Here is a 14,270-nt window from a genome sequence, read left to right on the forward strand (position 1 = left end):
ACACTTGTTATTTTCTGTTTTTCTCAAATGACTTTTTAGGTCTAAACTTGTAGAGATTTAGACCCGATGTCTCAACTGCTTCAAAAAGTTCTCCCTCCTGGTGTGTGAGGTGCACCTCTCCCCCTCAATATATCCTCTACCAGGAGTCCAAGGGATCTCAGAATTGGGAAATCAGATGGGGTCACTGCTCTCAGACCCTCCCATGGCTCTCCATTGCCCTCATGATCAAGTTCAAGCTCTTGCTGGCCCGCCATGTCCTCGGTGCTAGCGCTCCAGCCTGCCTCCCCCTCTTCTTGGCTTTCTTTGCAGCCATCACACACTAATCTTTTGGTTCAGAGCTCTTCTCTCTGGCTGGAATGCCCACTTAATTCCCTGCCCTCCCACACAGAACAAACAAAAACAAACAAACCCAAGCCTGGTTGACTCCTATTTATCCATTGGGTCTCAATTTGGATATCACTGCTTCCTGGAAGCCTTCCCTGATGCTGCTAGACTAGGTTGGGCATCCCTGCCGTGTCCCATAATAGTACCTCCTCTCTTTTGGTCACTCAGATAACCTTGTTGAAGTGTTTGCAATACAGTGCAAGGTCTTAGGGCAGAACTATGTCATCTTGTTTCTCACTCACTCCCCAGCCCTACCGTGGTGCCTAGCCCATCACTCTGCATGTCATAGGTCCTCTCTTATCTGTCAAATGAATGGATTAGGCTAATCTGAAATCTTTGTGTTGGAGAATCCTGCTCTTGCTTCCAGGGAAGAAATTCTCATCCCCTGACTCCACTCTGCACTCTCTGAAGAGGGATCATCCTGCCCTCTTCATTTCCTCTCTCTCCAGGGACAGGAAACTTCTTCCCTCATGGGTCAACCTCTGCCTGGAAGAAAGTCCTTCCTCATCTGAGGAATTTGCAGGTGGCCATACCCCTTCCCCAGTGAAGCTCACCAGCACTAGGAGCAACTGAAGCTTGCATGCAGGGTCAAGCAGAGATATGAGGGGAGGCAGAGTCCCAGTGCTGCCTAAGGCCCTGGCTCCAGCTGTCTCAGAGACCATGATCTAGCCCTGTCATTTTTTTTTCTTTTTTTCTTTTCTTTTCTTTTTTTCTTTTTGAGACAGAGCCTTGCTCTGTTGCCTAGGCTGGAGTGCAGTGGCACAATCTCAGCTCACTGCAACCCCTGCCTCCTGGGTTCAAGTGATTCTCCTGCCTCAGTCTCCCGAGTAGCTGGGATTACAGGCACCCGCCACCATGCCCAACTAATTTTTGTGTTTTTAGTAGAGATGGGGTTTTACCATGTTGGCCAGGCTGGTCTCGAACTCCTGGCCTTAAGTGGTCCACCCACATCAGCCTCCCAAAGTGCTGGGATTACAGGCATGAGCCACCATGCCTGCCTTAAGCCCTGTCATTTCTACAGTTTAGTCCTTGAATCAATAAATTCCCTTCTGTCTAAACTACTTTTGGTTGGGCTTCTGACACTTGCAACCAAGAGTTCTGGTCAATACAATCTTTAAAGACTTAACACATTTATAGGTAATCAAACAAATGGTAGTGGTGATTAGAAGCTTTATTGTAAGATGCTACAGGGTTAGCTGGGCAGGAACTGGCCTTTCCAGGCCGCAGGATATGGAGTTGGGATTTCTGTCTCTGCAGGCATCCATTTGCATCTGCTGATCAGCATAGGAGCTGAGAAGCATTCCAAGGAAGGGTTTTAAACTATGTCCACTTCTGAGTTCAGACCTATATAGACAGGTCTCTCAGATGGCAGAGGTGAGGGAACTTTGGAAGCCAGCCTGCACATGTGTGCACGTGTGTTTGTGTGTATGTATGATAGGGGTGGGCAAAGAGGCTTCCTGAGAACTCACCATCAAAGAAGAAGGAGACAGGCAGAGTGGGAAGGACTCAGCAAGGGCCTCATACCAGAACGGCTGGTGGTTGAGAGTCTGATATGGGGAGCTCATCCTGACTAAGACCTCCACCCCCAAAATTTGTGTACTCCTGGGGGAGCTAAAAATGCTCTAGCATGACACACTGTCACCACAGTCTTGCTGTGAAGCCTCCTTGCAGAGCAGGACAGCTTCACTTCCAAGAATGATGACAAATTCTGGAGCCTGGTTGCTGGGTTTCAACTCTGGTTCCACCATTGATGAGCTGTGTGACTTAGGGTAAGTTATTCAACCTCTCTGTGCCTCAGTTTTCTCATCTGTAAACTAGTTTTTGTTTTTTTAGAGACAGGATGTCTCTCTGTTGCCCAGGCTAGAGTGCAGTGGCACGATCACTGCATCCTCAAACTCCTGGGCTCAAGTGATCCTCCTGCCTCAGCCTCTCCAGTAGCTAGGACTTCAGGCACGGGCCACCATGCCCAGGTTAAATTAGTTCATTTTATGATTCGATGAATTAAAATCCATAAAGTGTTGGAATAGTGCCTGGCACATTAAATAAATCAGCTATTTAACCACCACCACCACGACAACCCCTTCTCCCTCTTTTTAAAAATTTTTTTATTTATTTTTAAACCCAAGCTGACTTTCATGACAATTTAAAAATTTTAAAATATATCTCTGGCAAAGAATAGTGCAGGGGTAAGGATCCAGGCACAGTCCGACATCTCTCTAAGGCCTCCACACAGGCCCCTCAAACCGCACCCACTCTGACCATACACCACTTTCCACAGACCTGGTCCCGCAGCTGTCCCTTCCTTTGGGGAAGTGGGGAAGGGATGGCTTTAGGGGGATGCAGAGCCCATCCTCAGCCCTGCCATCTGCCCCACTTCTTAAGACTTCCTGGGATTGACTGTCCTTCCCTTGACTCCCCGTCCCTCTGGTCCCCTGGTCTCACACGGCATGGCCCCTCCCACCCTCTGGCTTCTGCTGGTTCTAACCATTTTCTCTGATCCCTAGTGCCACCTCCACATGGTCCTCCTCAGCCACTTCAGCCTAGTCCTCCTTCTCAGGTAGAGGCCTTTGACTGGACCCCAGTCCTGTCAGTCCCTACTGTAGAAAGCACACAGTCCCAGCTCCCTGAGGCCCCACTCTTCTGGACCTGGCTGTACAGGGCTGAGTTGTGGCTTTTGCTGCTCCTGCCAGTTGCAGTACTAGGTTCAGGGAAGGCTGGGCCCTGGGACTTGGAAGCAGGGAGGGTCTTTGTTCTCTGGGTGGGTGGCACAGCATAGTCATCAGTGGCAGGGTTGTAGGGGAGCTCGTAGCCCTCCTACTTTACCTGAGCTTGACATCCCACGCATCTTTGGGCTCCTAAGGCAGATCATAAAGGCCCCGGGGAAGGGCTGGGGCCAGGGCCTCGGGTTCATCATAGATGGGATCCTTTTTGGGGTCCGTCAGCTTAGCCTTCAGCAACTGCTGCTGCTCATGCTCATACAAGTCCCAACAGAGAGGTTTCTTCCATTGTACTCCCTTTCCTGCCCGAGAAAGGGTGCTGTCCAAGAGGTCTGAGTATAGGGAGCCCTGGGATGGGCCTGAAGCAATGTGCAGGGAGTCTAAGGGCTCAGCATACAGGGCTGGGGGGCTGTCAAGGAGCTCTTGGGGCCAGGTGGGGAACATAGCTTCCCCTCTGCCACCTTCCTTTCAGAGGAATCAGCTCTGAGAACACTGTGCCCCTGTCTGGCCTTTCCCTGGGCCTTCTGCCGGTGGATGGCAGTCTCACCTGCCTGGAAGATGTCATTTCCCTGTGCCGTCTGGAAAGTGAAGGTTCCAGGGCCCAAGAGGCAGCGGCGCTGGCCTCAAAAGAGGACATGACCTTGTCCCGGCCATAGCGATGCAACAGAGTGTAGGGCCAGGACAGGAGCAGCTCCAGTACCTGAGTCTGGGCTCCCATGGTCAGGAGAGTCAGCCTTTCAGCCTCCACCCTCAGCACATAGGAAGCATGCAGGCCACAGTGCTCGACCGCCTCAGTCCTCTGCACCGTTACCCAGAACTGGGATCCTTCCCAGGTGGGGCCGCACAAGGAGTTCTCCAGCATCTCCAGGGCAGAAAGCTCAGGTGGGTTATTGGTAGGTTCCAGAGTCCAGCTGCCTTTCCGAAAGGGGTTTTGGCACAGCGTCTGCAACCAGGCTGCACTGGACGGCACATCAACAGCCAGCAGGTGCTAGTGCTGTGCAGTGTCCAGGTGGAAGGCAGTGGTGCTGGGCTCAGGGAGGCTCTCCACAGCCACGGGGGCCAAACTCATACACTTCGCCAGATGGATCACCTTGCAGTCCAGACGGCACGAGCTCCCTCGGCCACTCCCAGAGCTCGACCCCTTATGGTCAAAGAACTCGAGCCGCGCTACGCCATGGGGACTGGCCGGGTAGAGCACAGCCCAGGTCTTCCTCCACCTCTTGGTCCCAAAGTGCTGACTCTGCGAAAAGAGTGGCCCTTCCATCACAGCTCTGTCCATGGCCCCCAGCAGTTCCTTCCCCCCTTCTCCCTCTTATCAAGTGACTGAGTACTGTGGCACTGACAGATCCACACCAGACTCTGGCCAGGCTCCCTCTGATCTGTTACTCCAGAAACTTGCATATATAACCCAGACACGATGCACCACAGCATCACCTTTACCTGAAAGATTCAGAAGGCATCAGGGCCCTGCAGTTACCCAGCCTGATGCCTTCATTTTTGCAGATGAAGAGACCAAGGCCCAGCGAGGGATCCTATAGAAAGAGTAAAACCAATGAGCATGTGTCAGAGGAGGAGTCCCCCACAGAAGGAGTGGCAGGTAAAAGGATCCTCGGGGACAGATACAGTGGAGACTGCCCTGGATCTTCTGCTTCGTTCCCTGCTCTGACATTAACTTAGTCTGTGAGCTCAGGCAGTGGAAGCGGTTGAGGAAGGACCTGTGCCCTGGAGAACTCTTTCTGCCAATGGTAATTTGGAGAGTGGTATCCTGGGGATTCCCAGGTGTCACCACTTTATTCTCACTTCTGCCAGAAACACTGATCTTAGCCTCCCTTCGGAAATCTGAGCAAGAATGTCCTAGGCTCAGAGTGTGACCGCTGCGCTGGCTTCTTACTCCAGCGCACTCCTGCCAGCCCTCCTCTCCTCTGGGGGAGCACAGGGAGCAGCGGCTCCTCCCTACCATCGAAATGCATCTTTGTACCCTCCAAAGTGATGTCTTCAGTGTCATCGTTATTCAATTATGATCAGAAGCCGAGCTCGATCAGACATCCAATATAACTTCTATTAAATCATGAAACTTCTTTTTTTTTTTTTTTGAGACGGAGTCCCGCTCTGTCACCCAGGCTGGAATGCAATGGCACAATCTCGGCTCACTGCAACCTCCGCCTGCCGGGCTCAAGCGATTCTCCTGCCTCAGCCTCCCGAGTAACTGGAATTACAGGCACGTGCCACCGTGCCCAGCTAATTTTTGTATTTTTAGTAGAGACGGGGAGGTGGGGGGGGGGTTTCACCATGTTGCCCAGGCTGGTCTTGAACTCCTGACCTCAGGTGATCCACACGCCTCGGCCTCCCAAAGTGCTGTGATTACAGGCGTGAGCCACCGTGCTGGCGGGATGTTTTCTTTAAGGATTTCCCAGTCTGGTGGGCACATGGGAACTTATCTGGGGAGAGGGGGCATTTCTCTTTAGAATGTCTTAGTTGTTAGTGTAAGACAGTGGTAGAGAGAAGTCTTGTTGATTCCTTTAAAAAGGGGAAAGAAAAAGTTTGACCCTACTAACCTTGCTATGCTCTGACAAGCTTCTACAGGTGATATGGTTTGGCTGCGTCCCCAGGCAAATCTCATCTTGAATTATAGCTCCCGTAATTCCCACGTGTTGTGGGAGGGACCCGATGGGAGGTAATTGAATCATGGGGGTGAGTATTTCCTGTGCTGTTCTTGTGGTAGTGAATAAGTCTCACGAGATCTGATGGTTTTATAAATGGGAGTTCCCCTGCGCAAGCGCTCCTGTCTGCTGCAGTGTAAGACATGACTTTCTTTGCTCTTCATTTGCCTTCTGCCATGATTGTGAGGACTCCCCAGCCATGTGGAACTGTGAGTACATTAAACCTCTTTCCTGGCCGGGTGCGGTGGCTCATGCCTGTAATCCCAGCACTTTGGGAGGCCGAAGTGGGTGGATCACCTGAGGTCAGGAGTTCCAGACCAGCCTGGCCAACATGGTGAAACCCTGTCTCTACTAAATATACAAAAAATTAGCCGGGCATGGAGGTGCCATGCCTGTAGTCCTGGCTACTTGGGAGCCTGAGGCAGGAGAATCGCTGGAACCTAGGAGGCGGAGGTTGCAGTGAGCCGAGATCATGCCACTGCATTCCAGCCTGGGCGACAGAGTAAGACCCCATCTCAAAAGAAAAAAAAAAAGTTTCTTTCCTTTATAAATTATCCAATCTCGGATATGTCTTTGTAAGCAGTGTGAGAACAGACTAATACACCAAGTTATTGTGCATGGGAAGGAACCTGCCAATGGGCTGCCATAATGAACAATTATGGAGTGGTCATCCAGCACCATTCTTCCCTCTTGGGAACTGTCACATCCATCTAGATGGCTACCCAGGGACCATTGCTTTTACATAATCCTTCCCTCAGTCATAATTGGTCCAGGTGTGGACCCTTTTCAAAGATGGGTCAGTAAAACCTTTCCTTACCATTTTTTCTTATTTGAACTTAGAAACAAGTCATTCTTTTGTTTTTTTTTGTTTGTTTCTTTGTTTTTGCTTTTTAAGAAATAGAGTCTTGTGTGTCACACAGGCTGAAGTTCAGTGGCGCAATCATAGCTCATTGCAGCCTTGACTTCCTGTGTTCAAGGGATCCTCCCACCTCAGCCTCCCAAGTAGCTGGGACTATAGGTATGTGTCGCCACAGCCAGCTAATTAAAAAAGATTTTTTTTCTGTAGAGTTCTAGTATATTGTCCAGGCTGGTCTCAAACTTCTGGGCTCAAGTGATCCTCCTGCCTTGGTCTCCCAGTTCTCTGGGATTATAGGTGTGGACCACCATGCCTGGCCCAAGTCATTCTTTTTTGAATGGTGAAAGCTATAAATATGAAGTTCAGGAACTGTCTGCAAGCATATTTTCCATCATGAAGAGAAAAAAGGTGATCTGCAGTGAAGAAAGCAGAAATAAAAAGTTGAAGCAAAAGATAAAGATAATTCTATTAGGATTTAAGTTCCTAGTTCCAGTTATTCCTGAGACATCCTTGCTTTTTTTGCAAATTAGTTGTTCAGCCCCTTATTGGATTTTATTACCCAATACATTCTTCTTTATGTTTAATCTGGTTCAAGTTGGATTTCTGTCACTTCCAAGCAAAGGAATTCCAATTTAAAAATCGGTACAAGGTGTAGAGTGATGCACATGGCAGAACCTAAAACATGGAACTGGCCCTGTTGATGTTGAGGGTGGGATATAGTAAGACTCCCTCCATCCTGAGTCTGGAAGTGAGCTGTTCGTTAGGTGGCGACTGAAGCAGCCGGGGAAATGACTGTATGGTGTCTTTTAGAACAACCTCCCCTATCTCTGCCCCATGGTTGCAGCTTCAGAGGATTCAGTAGGAACATGGCAAAATATTGGAGCACATTGTCTACACTTGGCAACCCCAGGAAGATACTTCCAGGGAGGGACAAGCACATGACAAGCAGTATGACAATTTGTAACTCTGGTGAGGCCTCCTCTGCCTGGGGCCAGCAATCCAAGGTGGCTGCAGGAAAATAATCATGTGCTTTGCAGACTGGCTGCAGGCAGATTCTGTGCACACCCTAAAGTGAATGCATTGATTAGGAAAGGGGGACTGTCTGAAATGGGGATATCTGGGATGAGCTAGAGGAATGAGGGACCCGTGACTCTCCCAATCCCCCCTTGGCACCCTGGCCTGACAGTAAAGGTCAACATTTGTTTTTCTTTTTTTGGCATCTGGCATCTGAAACCACTTCTAAGTTAGGGAAATTCCCCATCTAATAGATGCCAGATACTTGTTTTCTGAACTTCCCTCACAACCAGGGTGTAGACATTTGACCTTGTCTCAGCCAGTCCCATACATGGATCACAGACTAAGCTAAGAAATCTGTAGATAAGGAAATGAGGATTCAGAGACCCTCAGAACTCCCTTCAGGGACAATGGGCTTGTAGTAAGACCTAGTTCTAGAGGCAGCAGGGACCCTACAGAGCTTGCTCTTGGCAGCAGGAAGGGGCAGCGGTGGCAGCATTGTCCTCCTGGAGAAAACCCTGCAGCTTAATTTAGGGCATTGTTCTGGTTTCCTGTGTGGCTCTCTATCTGGTTCTCTAGTTGTTCCTGTAATTCTCTGAGATACCTAATATCTTTTATACAGTTAATGAATTATTTTTTTTGCTTAAATAAGATGGAGTTGGTTTTGTTGCTTGTAACTAATGACTCTGATACATAAATTGGTACTAGATTGACTGACGGCATCAGACTTTCAGAGAAATAGCTGGAATCTAGGAATGGTTGTGTGGCCTGTTGGGGGACTAAAGGTAATGAAAATAAGCTCATCCGCTTATTACTAGTGGTTACCTGGAATGAAGTGTCCATTGAGAACAAAGACTTGGGGGACTGTCTGACATGAGTCTGAAGGGAATGAGGAACAAATGGATTGTGAGGTGGTGTGGACAGCTTAAAGCGAGAATGAAAACATCAAACTCAAAGTTTGCTCTCACTCTGTCCTGTGTGAGAACTAGAGCATTGTTTGGAAGAGGTATATGCTGGGGTGGTTATGTATGGGAGAATTTGGATGGCTGAGAGCTCTGAGCATCTATGAACTAGGGCTAGGTTGTATACCACCTAAGGGAAAATCCAAAATGACAATGGTAAAAACAAAATAATAGATTCTTTCTTCTTCACTAAAACTAAATCTGTGGGTAGGGAGTCCAGTGCTGGCGTGGCTACTCCATGGGCCTCCTACTCCTTCCTTCTTTTTGTTTTCTCTTCCTAGAGTGTGGTCTCTATCCTCAAGCTCACCTAATGTTCTAAGATAGCTGTTGTAGTTCCAACCATCACATCCACATTCTAGGAAGCCAGAATGAAGAAGAAAGCAAGCAAAAAGTACATCTCTCAGTGAGACATCTCCCTGTAAGGAACCTTCTTAGAGGCTCCGTGCAGCACTTCTGTTTACTTTGTATTTGCCTGAATTTAGTTGTGTGAGCACATCAAACTGAAAGGGAGACTAGAAAAAGGAATGATTTTTAACTGGGCACATTAGTATCCCAAATGAAATAGGGTCTTCATTGCTGAGGAATAGGGAGAGAATCGATATCAGGCAGGGATGTTACCCATTGCTACATGACAATTACCCCACAACTTAGTAGTGGAAAACAATACACCCTTATTATGTAATAGTTTCTGTGCATCAGGAATTTAGGAACAGCTTACCTGAGTCCCCTGCTTCAGGGTCTCTTCCAAGGCTATACAATCAAGGTGTCAGATCTGCAGTCTCAAATCAGGGCTTGGCTAAGGCCAGGTGTGCTTCTAAGCTCACGCACATGGCTCTTTTTAGGGCTCAGTGCCTCAAGAGCAATTGGACTGAAGGGCTCTGTTTCTTATCAGATGTTGGCCAGAGGTCACCCTCAGTTTCTTGCACTGTGGACCTCCCCATCAGGACAAGCATGTTAGAAGGGTCAGAGGGAATGTCAGCAAGACAGAAGGCAGCCTTTTGTAGCCTAATCTTGGAAATCACATCCCGTCATTTTTGCCATATTCTGCTCCTTAGAAGTAAATTACTAGCCAGGTGCAGTGGCTCACATCTATAATCCCAGCACTTTGGGAAGCTGAGGCAGGAGGATCACTTGAGCTCAGGAGTTTGAGGTCGTGAGCAACATAGCAAGACACCATCTCAACAGAAAGTATAAAAATTAGCCAGGCATGGTGGCATGCACCTGTAGTCCCAGCTACGCAGGAGGCTGGGGCAGGAGGATCACTTGAGCCCAGTAGTTCCAGGCTGCTAGTGAGCTATGATCACAGTATTGCAACCCAGCCTGGGTGCACTTACCAAAGAGTCTGGATTCCATGCGTCCGTTCTAATAGCTGGGGGTAGTCCTAATAACTTTTATTTATTTATGTATTTATTTGGAGACAGAGTCTCAGTCTGTCACTCAGGCTGGAGTGCAGTGGCACGATCTAGGCTCACTGCACCCTCTACCTCCCAGGTTCAAGTGATTTTCTTGCCTCAGCCTCCCAGGTAGTAGCTGGGATTACAGGCGTGCACCACCATGCCCGGCTAATTTTTTTTGCATTTTTAGTAGAGATGGGGTTTCACCATGTTGACCGGGTTTGTCTCAAATTCCTGTCCTCAAGAGATCCACTCGCCTTGGTCTCCCAAAGTGCTGGGATTACAGGCATGAGCCGCCACACCCGGCCTTATGACTTTTTAAAAAAGGATGAGTTGGCCGGGCGCGGTGGCTCACGATTGTAATCCCAGCACTTTGGGAGGCCGAAGCGGGCGGATCATGAGGTCAGGAGATCGAGACCACGGTGAAACCCCGTCTCTACTAAAAATACAAAAAAATTAGCCGGGCGTGGTGGCGGGCGCCTGTAGTCCCAGCTACTCGGAGAGGCTGAGGCAGGAGAATGGCGTGAACCCGGGAGGCGGAGCTTGCAGTGAGCCGAGATTGCGCCACTGCACTCCAGCCTGGGTGACAGAGCGAGACTTTGTCTCAAAAAAAAAAAAAAAAAGCATGAGTTAATTGTTTTCTAGAGCCTATAATAACATCTTATTATTTACTTTATCATATATCCATCCACCTATTCTTCTGTCAGTCCACTGTATTTTTTGAATGCGTTTCAGAGTAAGTTTCAGACATCCATATGCTTGGCCTCTAAATACTTCAGTGTTTATATTATTATGTTGAAAAATTGTTGGCTTTAAGAAAGTGTTAGACCTTTTCCCAAAGGGGTGTGCCATTTTACACTTCCACCAATAATGTATGTGAATTCTTGTTTCATATCCTCTTGAACATTAAATAGTGTCAGTATTTTTAATTTTATTTATTCTGATGGATATATAGTGGATTTAATTGCTTTTTCAGTTGGTTGACTGAAACCTGGATTCCATGATGAAGTTAAATGAAATTGAGATGCCAAGAATCCTTTGGTAAAATGTGGAAGAAAGAATCAAAAGAATTAGGGAGACGGGAATTTCGCGTGGGTTTATAAATGTGACTCATTCACTCCTAGCTCTGTCCCCTAGGAGGGCCCGGGGACATTCTCTTCACCAAGGCATTGAGAAATATATTTGTGAGAGTGATGGTATCTTCAGAAAGTACTGTAATAACCAGTTTCTGTAGGTTGGAGATATTGGGGGAAGACACTACAGATGAAACAGCCTCTCTGATTTCTTTTTTTTCTTTTCTTTTTCTTTTTTTTTGAGATGGAGTCTCACTCTGTTGCCCAGACTGGAGTGCAGCAGCATGATCTCAGCTCACTGCCAGCTCCTCCTCCTGAGTTCACACCATTCTTCTGCCTTAGCCTCCCGAGTAGCTGGGACTACAGGCGCCCACCACCACGCCTGGCTAATTTTTTGTATTTTTAGTAGAGATGGGGTTTCACCGCATTAGCCAGGATGGTCTCGATCTCCTTAACCTCATGATCTGCCCGCCTCGGCCTCCCAAGGTGCTGGGATTACAGGCGTGAGCCACTGTGCCCGGCCTTTTTTTTTTTTTTTTTTTTTTTTTGAGACAGGATCTTGCTCTGTTGTCCAGGCTGGAGTGCAGTGGCATGATCATGGCTCATTGCAACCTCCACCTCCTGGGCTCAAGTGATTCTCCCACCTCAGCCTCCCAAGTAGCTGGGACTGCAGGTGCATGCCACCATGCCCAGCTAATTAAAAATATATATATTTTTTAGAGACAGGGTTTTGCTATGTTGCCCAGGCTTGCCTTGAGCTTCTGGTTTTAAGCCATCTTCCCGCCTTGGCTTCCCAAAGTGCTGAGATTGCAGTCATGAGCCACCGCTCACCATGTAGGCACCCTCATTTCCACCAGCATGATGGAACCCTAGGGTTGTGAGGGTGGGGTGGGGTACTTCACTGCCAGGGGCAAGCTGGGTGTGGTTACTCTCATTGTCAGCTGCTCTGAGTGGTCTGACCTGCAGAGACCTTTGCTGGTTGATCATTTTGAGATCACTGAGTCCCTAGGATTAAAGAATGTGGGCAGTTCACTAAGATTCTAACGGATCTGTAAAACCCAAAACCCTCTGGAACTGGTGAAAAGGGGACCCACTTAGGACAATAGGATGGGGAATAATGGAGTTATGATCTCTCACTGAATTTTCTATCCTGGGTTAGTTCACAGACTTAGAACCCCATGAATGGGGTGAAGGCAAGTTTACTTAAGCAAGATTTATAAATACCTCCTTATATATTTCTTTCTTTCTTCCTTTCTCTTTCTCTTTCTTTCTTTCTGTCTTTCGATCTTTTCTTTTTTCTTTTCTTTCTTTCTTTCTTTTTTTTTTTTTTTTTTTTTAACAGAGTCTCACTCTGTCACCCAGGCTGGAGTGCAGTGGCATGATTCCAGCTCACTGCAACCTCCACCTCCCGGGTTCAAGCAATTCTCCTGCCTCAGCTTCCTGAGTAGCTGGGATTACAAGTGCCCGCCACCACACCCGGCTAATTTTTGTGTTTTTAGTAGAGACAGGGCTTCACTATGTTGGCCAGGCTGGTCTAGAAATCCTGACCTCAAGTGATCTGCCCGCCTCGGCCTCCCAAAGTGCTGAGATTACAGGTGTAAGCCACAGTACCCAGCCTCCCTTTGTATTCCTTATAGGCTCCTCCAGAAAGGCCTGTGGTCATTTTCCAGGATAACCATTGTAGGTTTAATTGTGTCTCCTCCAAAAGATATGTTGAAGTTCTGGTCCCCAGTACCTGTGAAATAGGTGACCTTATTTGGAAATAGTTTATTTGCAATCAGGTTAAGGTGAGGTCATACTGGTTTAGCCCTAATCCAATGACGGTTTCCTTAGAAGAAGCTTTTTTTTCTTTTCTTTTCTTTCTTTTTTTTTTTTTTTAAACCTTATAAGAAAGGAGAAATTTGGACACAGAGGGAACACCATGTGAAGATGGAGAATAAATTTCCGTTGTTTCAGGCTACCTTGTGTATAGTATTTTGTTATGGCAGCCCTAGGAAATGGATCCAGTAACTGTGACCTTGGGAGTGTTGGACATTGGCTCTAATGCTAATCTTTGGAGTTTTAGTTGGCACAGTGATTAATGAATCACTCAGAGTGAATGAAGGCTTATGGAGTCAAGTGATAAATTGACTTTTGATTTTTTTCTGAGACAGGGTCTTGCTATGTTGCCCAGAGTGGAGTGCAGTGGCATGATCATAACCCACTACAGCCTTGAACTCCTGTACTGAAGCCATCCTCTTGCCTCAGCCTCCTGATTAGCTGGAACTACAGGTGTGTGCCACCATGGCTAGCTGCCTTTTTTTTTTCTTTTTAAATTTTTGTAAAGACAGGGATCTCACCATGTTGCCTAGGCTGGTCTCGAACTCCTGGGCTCAAGTGATCCTCCTGCCTTGGCCTCCCAAAGTGCTAGGATTACAGGTGTGAGCCACTGTGCCCGGCTGCAACTTTTGATTTCAGTCTACCTTACTGTCACCCCAGTTCTTAAACCCATTTTCCCATCATTTCTTTAGTTCCCGAGTGTATAGTTAGACTAGATATATTCAGCAAACGGCAGAATCCCCATGTTTCTCCAGTCCATGGAATATGGCCGCTGTGGTTGAAAGGGTCGAGCAAAAGCACTAAACCTTCCTCCCTATTGAAATTATAAACAAAGAGCAATAATGCCTTGCTGGGGGAAATGGGAGATTAGTGCAACCATCAAATATCTGAAAATTTAGAGGTGAAAATTCTTGTTACTTATCCATTTAATTTACCTGTTTGGCTCATGAAGAAGTCAGAAGGGCCTTTGAGACCGACGGTGGATGATTGAAAGGTTAAGACAGGTGATGACTGCAGTTGCATTGCTCTTACAGATGTGGTTTCTCCACTAGAGCAAATCAACAGCGCCTCTCCCACCTGCAATAAAGTTATTAACTTGCAAATGTTTTTTTCCCTATTTCAATAAGCAAAGAAGACCAGAGGTAATTTTGTTTATCCTGGTAGGGGCAGAAGTACATTTTCACTATTTTGCTTCAGAACTATGTCAGCTCTCTGCCTCTGTGCCACAATTTAGTACATAGAGACTTTGATAATCTTAAAGTCCCATAACACATTACACTGGCGAACTATGATTATGATAAAGTGCTGATAAATCCTAAATAGCAGAAAGTACTGGGTACCCTGAATGCTTTAGTGAGTTGTTGTTGTCAGCGTTTTGGATTTAAGCCATTC

The 14,270-nt window shown here is 47.4% G+C and overlaps 1 pseudogene; it reads right to left on the reverse strand.

Moving 5' to 3' along the window:
- Positions 1 to 2,937: 2,937 nt before the first annotated feature.
- LOC116476643 (docking protein 1-like) lies at positions 2,938 to 4,380 on the reverse strand (annotated as a pseudogene).
- Between the last annotated feature and the right edge of the window lie 9,890 nt (positions 4,381 to 14,270).

Source organism: Hylobates moloch, unplaced genomic scaffold, assembly GCF_009828535.3.
Source record: "Hylobates moloch isolate HMO894 unplaced genomic scaffold, HMol_V3 SCAFFOLD_11, whole genome shotgun sequence".
Taxonomy (NCBI): domain Eukaryota; kingdom Metazoa; phylum Chordata; class Mammalia; order Primates; family Hylobatidae; genus Hylobates; species Hylobates moloch.